The sequence below is a fragment of the Sciurus carolinensis genome, chromosome 4, assembly GCF_902686445.1.
Source record: "Sciurus carolinensis chromosome 4, mSciCar1.2, whole genome shotgun sequence".
Lineage (NCBI taxonomy): Eukaryota > Metazoa > Chordata > Mammalia > Rodentia > Sciuridae > Sciurus > Sciurus carolinensis.
In genome coordinates this window covers 79,327,706-79,334,659 of record NC_062216.1, presented here as the reverse complement: position 1 = coordinate 79,334,659, position 6,954 = coordinate 79,327,706, and positions in this window count along the sequence as shown.

The window sequence follows — 6,954 nt, the reverse complement described above, 5'->3', positions numbered from 1 at the left end:
CTGACCTACATTGTTGTTTTTCATTTTCTCCGCATGGAATATTTTGCTGAGAATGTTCTATAGTACAGACTTTCTATTTGTAAATTCTTTTAAATTTTGTTTATCATGGAAGGATTTTATTTTATCTTCAAATCTAAAGGTCAGTTTGGCTGGTTACAAGATTCTTGTTTGGCAACCATGTCCTTTCAGAGTTTAAAATATGTCATTCCAGGCCCTTCTAGCTTTTAGGGTCCAGACTGAGAAATCTACTGCTATCTGTATTGGTTTCCTCCTATATGTAATCTGATGTTTTTCTATTGCAGCCTTTAAAATCCTACCTTATTTTGTATGTTAGGCATTTTCATTATATTGTGCCTTAGTGTGGATCTGTTGTAATTTTGTGCATTTGGTGTTCTCTAAGCCTCTTGTATTTGATTTTCCACTTCATTCTCTCATTGGGGAATTTTCTGATATTATTTCATTGAATAGGTTGTTCATTCCTTTGGTTTGTATCTCTGTGCCTTCCTCAATCCTGATAATTCTTATATTTGGTCTTTTCATGTTATCCCATAATTCTTGGCGTTTCTGTTCATGATTTCTTACAATCTTTTCTGCATGGTCAACTTTCTTTTCTTTCTTTTTTTATGTTTTTTAGTTGTCGGCAGACCCTTATTTTATTTATGTATTTATATGCAATGCTGAGATTGGAACCCAGTTCCTCACACATCCTAGGCAAGTGCTCTACCACTGAGTCACTGCCCCAGCCCTTCAACTTTATTTTCCAGATTAAATATTTCATCTTCATTGTCTGAGGTTCTGTCTTACAAGTGATCTAGTCTGTTGGTGATGCTTTCTACTGAGTTTTTTATTTGGTTTATTGTTTCCTTCATTTTAAGGATTTCTGTTTGGTTTGGTTTGGTTTCATTTTGTGTTTTTCAGAATCTTTATCTCTTGTTGAAATGATGTTTTGCTTCCTGCATTTGCTCTTTTAAATGTTTATTGAAGAGTTCATTCATTGCCTGCATTTGCTCTGTTTTATCATCCTTTACTTTATGGATCATTTTAATTATGTACATTCTGAACTCCTTTTCTGACATTTCTTATACTTGTACTTGTGTGTGATTCTATTAATATGGCATCTTGGTTTGTTTGAGCATTTTCTTCCCTCATTTTTTTCATGTTGTTCATGAATCTTCACCTCTAGCAGTGCGAATCTGAGGTATTACAGTTTCCCCCTAATAGGTTTATAGTGTCCTTGCAGGTTTCCAATACCTCACCTTTAAGAGGGAAATTGATATTAGCAGCATCCAATACAAACAATATGCAGCCTTAAACCAAATATCCCCTATTAAGATGTTAACAGTATTGTCATAATAAACAGAGAGCATGAGTTTGATTATTATCGACAGTATAACCAATAGATTTGCATTGAGGTCTAGAATTTCTAATGGTGAACAAAGAGGATGGGGAGGGGTGTAGGATGTAATGCTAATCAGGTAAGAAGAGAGTACATGGAGGTACTAGATCATGGGAAGAGTGAATGTAGAATCAAAATAAGTTGGTTGTTAGCATGAGAGAAGGGAGAAAGAGACTGTTGAAACAGGTAAATAAGAAGAAAATAAAGAGAGTGAGAAAAATTAAAATTTAAATTAAAAAAAAATCTACAATAAAACTATAATATACTATTCAAACCTCCCAGGCTTCAGTAGCCGATACATGAGAAGTACTTGACAATGGGCTTCTAGTCTCCAGTAGGTGTCTGAGGATGGGAGCTGCCCCACCTAAAGATGGCAGTATCTGCTTCTGGGATAATTCAAGATGGCTGCAGAGGTTTCTGAATGCATTGGTAGATGGACAGCTGCATTGCATGGGTGGGAGTGGGTGGGTGGGCCTGTGTTCCTCACTCCATCTCAAGCTTTATCAACTCTCCAACCTTCTGTCCTAATGTAGTCCGAAAAGACACTACCCTTTCATTCCCCATGTATCATTCAAATCGATTGCATTGATAGTGCCATGTTAACTAGACTTGGTGAACAGGAAGTAGCCAATAACTGGAGGGCAAGAAATCAATTTCACTAAGGTTTAAGAGTCTTCCTCCCCTGATCTGGAATAGTGAAGATACCTCTTCAAAAGTGAAAAACATTTAACTGCATCTAGCCCTTCATACCCACTGGCCTCCAAAATAAGCATTGCAATTAGTGAGTTTCCAATTTTGGAACTAGCCTAAAAGAAAGCAGGTCCAAACTGCATGCCAGCTAATGTGTCCCTTTAGCCTTCTGACCCAGAAGATTCACTGACATTTGAAATGTCTGTGACAGGATGCTGTATGGGGCCCTTGGAAGGACCCTAAAGGCGAATTACAGCACTGACCTTTAGGATTTTGGAGCAAAGTTACACTATCTTCTAAACATAACCATTCTTCTAAGAAACAGTTTCTGATTTGTTACTGGACCCAAGAAAAGACTGAATGTCTAACTTGGACTACCAAGTTATCATGCAACCCACTAAACTGAATGGTGAACATGCATAGTAGTTCTCTCTCATAAGCGGAAGTAATATAGACAAGTTTGGGCGTAAGCAGGTCCCAAAGACACAAGTAAGTTGCATGAGCCCCTGACTCAGATTCCTTTGAGCTCCTATCCCCACTAAATAGCCTCCCCCTCTCTCATTCAACATATGACCTCATGGGAAATTCTCTATGTGCACCTTACTAAGGAAGAAAAAGTTCAGGCCTGATTACAGATGGCCATCAGGGTATGCTGGCACCATCTAAAAGTGAACTTCAGAAGGCCCTAAGGGACAGTGCTTATGGGAAATTGTTCCAGTGGGTAGAACTGGATATAAATTGGTCCTTTTTTTTAAATGCTTTATTCACCCTCTTAGAATTCTTCATTGCATTGTTTCTGACCAGGAAACTGATTTCATGTCATACAAATTACAACAATGGGCTAGAACTCATGGAATTCACTGGGCTTACCATGTCCCCCATCACTTTGAGGTAGTTGCCCTGAGAGGTCAGAGGATCGGTCTTTTGGAGACTTGGTTGTGGTGCCAGCTGGTTGATGACACTATGTAGGGATAGAGTAACATCTTCTGGGATGCAGGAGTACATGACTGACCACATGATGGTCCTTTTTCTATTCCATGTCAAAGAATTCAGGAGGAAAATGGGTTTGGTTCTTACTATTAACACCCATTGTCCACTAGCAAACCTCAGACTTCCAGTCCTTCAATGTTGTGCTCTGTTCTTTTAGAGGCTTACATCCCAAAGGAAGAGCGCTTCCCCTGGGACACAGACACAGTCCCATCAAACTGGAAGCTGAGACTGCAACCTGGCCCTTTCAAGCTTCTCATGTCACTGAGTCTTTGACAAAATTGGTGGTTTACTATACTACTAGTGTGATTGATTCTGATCCTTTAAGGGGAATTGGGTTGCTATTTTACCACGGGGAAAGCACACTCAGTGCAGCAGGACGACAAATGATACCGATCCTTCAGGAGCGTAAGTCTGGATCATCCTCCAGGGAAGCTGAGCTGCTTGCTGAGATCCTACTGTGTGGATAGTGGGAAGAGGAAATGATAAATGCCAGTTATGATTATGTGATCAATTGCAGAAATGAAGGTGGTAATAGTTACTGCATATATTTTTTTTCTTGGATAGGAATATATTCAAATATGTGTGCATCCGTGCATACATACATCAATTTCTTTATCTCCTATCCCTATATTGCCTAACACAAGACATTATTAATTTTATACGTTGGTATTTAAATCACAGGATATCAAACGGGAAGTCAGAGTCAGTTAAAAAATAAATGGACATAAGCCAACGATGGATCTCATTTGTGTATCCTATAAGGGGAGGGATCTGTATCTTCTCAGTTATACGAGAGATAGTTACATCTTTTTAAATAGAAGCATGTTGTGAAAGTGGTTAAAAGAGAATGTATGATTGCCAAATAGGAAAATGAGGACTCCACTGAATTGTTCTACTGTCATCCAGAATTCCCTTTCCCTTATGGTTATGAATTGGAATTGGCCAAAAAAGGAATCTGCATGAAATCTGGAAGGCAGAAGTAAAGTAATGACTTTCAGGCTATTGTTGCAGTTTGTTATCATGATGGATACATGCAGAGGTCCCTCTTAGATCCAAGGTTGTCCTCACTCCCCTTCAATTTCATGTTCAGAGGCAATGGCTTCCCATAAACCTGTCCAATAGTCCCTCTCTTTGGTCTCACTCATGCAGTTGGATGATTGGCCTCTTGGGTTCCCTTGCAAGTTTCAAGCTGTCCATCTATTCCTGTGTTTCCATTTGATTGGTTATTGACCACTCAGTGGGACAGTGCATGTAGGAAAATCAAGATGAATGCTTGATTTGTTTTCTCTCCATTTCAATAGATCCTTGTCATTTTCCCAAGGTGATCAAATAGTTTTTCCCCCAAATATCTAAACTCATGATTTAAGTTATTTCAGTGCATTGCAATTAGCACCCTTATTAACGTTCAAATTGCCACCCTTGGCCCATTCTCATGTTCTAATACACATGTTTTTTTTATCATTTACTACGCTATCATTTTCATGTTTTCCTTAAATTCACATTATTATTTCTCTTTTAACCATGCATTATTTAAAAGCATGGCTTCTTCCTTTTAAATTTTCAGGAGTATGGGATGAATTTTTTGTTGAATTCTTATTTAACTGCACTAAGTTTTGGGGATTATTGTTATTTTGTTACTGATATTTTGAAATTTCCTGGAATGCCTTATGTCCATGCATAGAGGTCAATAAATATTTTCTGTAAAGGGACAGAAAGTACATATTTTAAGCTTTGTAAGCTATATTCTCTTTTCATCTTATCAACTTTTGCTTTATGTAACTTGATACTATTTTATTAAGCACATATAAGTTTAAAATATTGATCTGTTTTTGAACTGAGTTTTTAAAAGTTATTAGTGAAACTTTTTATGTCTAATCATTTTTTAGCCTTAACATCTATTGTTTCTGATTTTAAAAAAGAGCTTTATTTTAGTTGCATTTGCCTATTATGCCATCTTTTTGTTTTATTTTTGAAGAATTATTTCTTCTAATATTTTAGGTGGGTATTTTCTGAATATTATATAACTAGATTCAAAAATTCCATATTGACATCACCTTCCTGTTTTTTGACTTAGGACTGTTGTGATTATAGATTTATCTGGACTTGTTTATGCTGTGTCACTTTTAAAATTTCTATTTTTCCATTAATTTTCTGTTGTCACATGTTCCTATATTTCTCTTTTCTCCTTTAACGAAAGAGATAGTAACAATATGCAAAAGGTTCCTTGTCCTGCCCTAACTGGACACCTGCACTTGGGGGAAGCAACATGCATAATCTTGGGCAACAGGAAGGGGAGGGATACATGCCACTTCTGACCCAAGGCTGGGAAGGCTAGTTCTGCATGTGTTCTTATATCCTGTTGCCACGACTCACAATGTGCCAGGTGGGAAGCCTTAATCCATCAAGTCCTCTGGTGACTTTGTGGGGTTGGATTCCCCAGCAGCCTGCAGGGCTATGAATGAAGCAAGAGTGAGAAATAAATTTTGTTTGTGCTATCGTGAGATATTAAAACTAATTTATCCTCACAGCATAAAGTGGCTTATTGTGACTAACAGATTATCTTGAAATCTTTGGTATAATTATGTTTTTAAAACTTCCCCCTTGGTTTGGAATGTGACTGGTCTATTTTTATTTACTTTGTGGTTGGTGGGAGACAGGGTAGGGACTGGAGATGTGGGTTGGAGATTTCCATTACTGCTTGTGAGCTCAACATTTTATTAAAAGTGTGTTATTCAGGATCAGATCATTCCTATTTGTATCATGAGATCCTTCAGAGAATCCGGTGTACTGCACTGGTGAATGTGGATTCCCTTCCCCCGTTTTTAGCAAATACACAGATGCCCCTATTGGTCTCCTGTCACATACAACAAGTCCATTGTCCCTAAGCCAAAATGATTTGGCCAGATATGTTTCTGATTTCAGATATTTTGAATTTAGAAAGGTGATATGGTAAGCCTCCAGAACAAACATTTAAATAGTTCAGGAGACAAATGTGTGATTGTTCCAAACAAATAGGATAAATATGAATAACTAAATATCCCCCAGTGGTTCACTTCAGGTTCTGCCACCAAAATAGTTATGGGGAAGAAAAGGACTTGTCTTTCATAATTTTCTGGAATTACAGATAAAGACATACCTTATTGCATATCTTTAAAGAAGCTACAAATTAATTAACTTATTGTTTTATAAGTTATATTCCAATCCTTAGGATACATTCTGGTCATTTTTGTGGAAATTCATGGTTCTAGACTTTTAGCAGCAATACATTTAATACTGTTTTTTTACTAGCAATATCAAAGTCACTAAATGAGGTATTTCCAAGCTGGGGTATAGAACAAGGGGCCCTGGGTCCCATCCCCAGAACTTCCCCTCAACACGACTCTATTTCAGCATAATATTTACTGATTATAAAATTCAATACAAAAATTTAAGGATAATAAATTGCATCAACATATTTTCATTGCAGGTCAACTAAAAGAGGATAAAGATCAGGAAGCTCTAGCATATGCCAAATATTTGAACAGACCAAGTAAATTATGAAGTGGAAAGAATGGCAAGTATATTATAGACTTTTAGAATTGTAGAGGGAACTTTACAGGCCTCTTATTCTAACTTTCTATTTCCTATAAGAATGCCATTCTAAGACCTCCCAGCGAATAGTGACTACTCTCCCCTGGAACATTTGAAATCACTACTGTTTAGGGCAAACCTCTATGTTTTTTAACTTCTGAACTAATAGTTAAGCAGCTTTTCCTGACACCAGGTATCTTATTACTCTTACCATTAATGCTCTGGTACACACACACACATACACACACATATACACACATATCTTATTTTCTCCTGGTTAAATATACTCATTTTCTGAAAATATATAA